Genomic DNA, 2,812 nt, shown 5'->3' on the forward strand with positions numbered 1-2,812 from the left:
TGATGGAGGAACTAATGTCAGTGAAGCAAGATACTCTTGGCTATCCTAGTTTGAATCAAATGCGTGAAGCGCTTCAGGTCCAAAAAGAGGAGATTGCTCACCTCTATGATCTCCAATCGGAAAATCATATGGAGTTGGGAAGGCTTAAGGCGTTGATTGCAAACAAAAGTGATGGAATAAATATGGAGTTGAAGTTGAAGAATGTGTTTGTTGCGGCTTTGGTTATACTAGCAATGATGACCTATTTGTTTAAGTAGATTAGATGGTCTTCAATATGTTTAGAAGACTCATTTGTAGTACTTTGAGATGTAGTTTAAGTGTTTAACAAAAAGTTGCAGAATTATGTGCGTGTTAGTTTATGATATTTGGTTTAGTCACATGTATTTTGGTCTAAAACAATGACAATTTGGAATGGTGTAGAGTTTTTACAAGATAACAAACCCATGATTTAAACATAAAGGTTTAACACAAATGAACTCATACGTTTAACATAAAGGTTTGACAGTTTGAGGATGATGTTTAAAACACAGAAAGATAAGGTTTGACGACGCTTAAAAACAAACACAAAACAGACACGATTCTTAATCTCATTTCTTCTTTCCACGGCCACGTGAAACCTCCATTTTTTTTCTGTTCCCTGGCTTGATACAGACTGCTTGGTAGTATAGTGTTGTCTCGTGCATCAGTCACGGACCTACCTACCTGAATGTAGTCGTCACCCGTCACAGGGCTGGTGAATACACCATAACCTTCCTACAACAATCACAAGAAAACATCAATTTTTTTTTTTTGGCCAAACAAAACAGTCCAGACTAAGAATCAACAAACAAAAAGTTGGAAAATCTCACTCTTGGTAGATACATGGGCCCTGTGTCATACAAAGGCAGTCACTTAGGAGTTGGTTGTAAAGATGATGCATCATCATGCTGACTTTTCCGAGGTCTTCCAGGGCGTCTTTTTGGAAGTGCAGATGAAAGGGTTGGAAGATCTTCTTCAACTGGACTTTCTAGACAAAGTTCATAAGTTGTGGCTGTATTTGCAAGTGGTTGTGATGATGATGCACCATAAGGCTGAGTTTTCTGAAGTCTACTAGGATGTCTTGTTGGAACATCAGATGAAAGGCTGGGAAGTTCAGAAGTAGACGCTGATGCAAATGGTATTTTGCAGCAGCTGTCTTTCTTGGTCTATCTGGTGGTTTCTTTGGCGGCTTAGGCATTGGCCCATTCTTGCATTTCAGCTTGTTATGGCCTTCTTGTCCACATAGGCTACAATGCTGTTCATAAAATGGGGACAAAAAGTCAAAAAACAAAAAATGCCAAGAAACTACAAACACAAAAAAAAAACGAGATTGTTGCGTTCTTACAATTTTGGTTCCCCTTTTAGACAGTTTGGTAGCTTTGGTCACTTCTCTTGGTTCACCCTTCTCTCTCTTTTGCTTCTTTCCTGGTGCTCTTCCACCGGGCCTCTTGTAAGGAGGCAGAAAGACTCAAACATTTGTAGTAACCTCCCACAAATTCACTCCATTCACACCACAAAGTCCATCAGCATAATTTAACTTCAACTTCTCATTCTTGAACCATGGAGATATTATTTTCTTTGGGTCTTGGTCAGTATTCTGTTTATGTCTAAGATAAGAGATAATGTGACAACATGGAATCCCACTGATCAAATACATCTTACAACTGCATTTGATCTCACCTTGCATGTGCACCACAAAGCCTTCAACAGTCGTATTAGTGTTGTATTTAAAGTAGCCAAATTCATAATTTCTAATCCACAGCTTAAAGGTCTGCAATTCTTTGCTAAATCAATCTGCTGCTCTAGCAAAGCTACTGATTTTAGAGTATACTCTCCCTTTGTTTTCTCATATTCAGCCATTTTCTTGTCATTGCTCACCATAACCCGTTTCCTTATCTCTTCAAGCATCTCAACAACTGGTTTGGTTCTTGCATTCCGGATTGCTGCGTTGAATGACTATCCAACGTTGTTTTTTACAGAAGCACACTTAGACCAGTCTGTAAAATAAGCCATGCAATAGATACACCACATTAGAAAGAAAAAACTATACTCTTCAACTATAAAATACAAAACAAGGAAGAAGACATACCTTGACCATGGACAAAAAACAGATATTTTCATGTCATTAAAAGCATTTTAATTTTACTCTTTTAGGACTTGCTTATGTCTATCAAATTGTTGTGGGTAGTAAGAATCTGCAGCAGCCCAGAACATGTCCTCATATTCTGCAGAAGCATACTTCTTTTTCCATTTTGCATAAACATGCCTTGCACACATCCTATGTTCAGAAAAAGGCAACACTACCTTCACTGTTGCAATCAATCCTTTCTACTGATCACTACCTAGAGTTAATCCATTACCAGTCTCTAACCCCAAGTCAACCACAACCAATTTGGAGTATTCTCACAATCTACAATGGCCAAAGCAACAAGAAACATTTGATCGTTGGGGTCTCTTCCACATGCAACTAAGAGAATACCTGTCATTCTCCACTTGAGAAATGTTCCATCTAGATGAAGAATCTTCTTATATGCTCGTTTTCACCCATTTTTTAATGCAGAAAAGCACACATAAAATCTATGAAATCTGGTTTCCCTCACCTTGCATTCAACTGTGGATCCTATGTTACTTCTCTTCAACTCAGCGACATAATCAAATAGCCTTGCGAAAGACTCCTCTTGCTCTTCATCAAATGTCTTAAAACATCTTAGTCGTGTCCTCTCACACATTGTCCATGGAACATTGATGTTACATCTAAGAAGCCTCTGTTGGAGCTGATTTGCTGAGAGATCAG

The 2,812-nt window shown here is 38.4% G+C and overlaps 1 pseudogene; it reads right to left on the reverse strand.

Annotated features, from left to right (window-relative positions):
- Positions 1-587: 587 nt before the first annotated feature.
- LOC147948355 (uncharacterized) lies at positions 588-2,504 on the reverse strand (annotated as a pseudogene).
- Between the last annotated feature and the right edge of the window lie 308 nt (positions 2,505-2,812).

The sequence above is a fragment of the Camelina sativa genome, chromosome 2, assembly GCF_030686135.1.
Source record: "Camelina sativa cultivar CO46 ecotype springtype chromosome 2, ASM3068613v1".
NCBI lineage: Eukaryota > Viridiplantae > Streptophyta > Magnoliopsida > Brassicales > Brassicaceae > Camelina > Camelina sativa.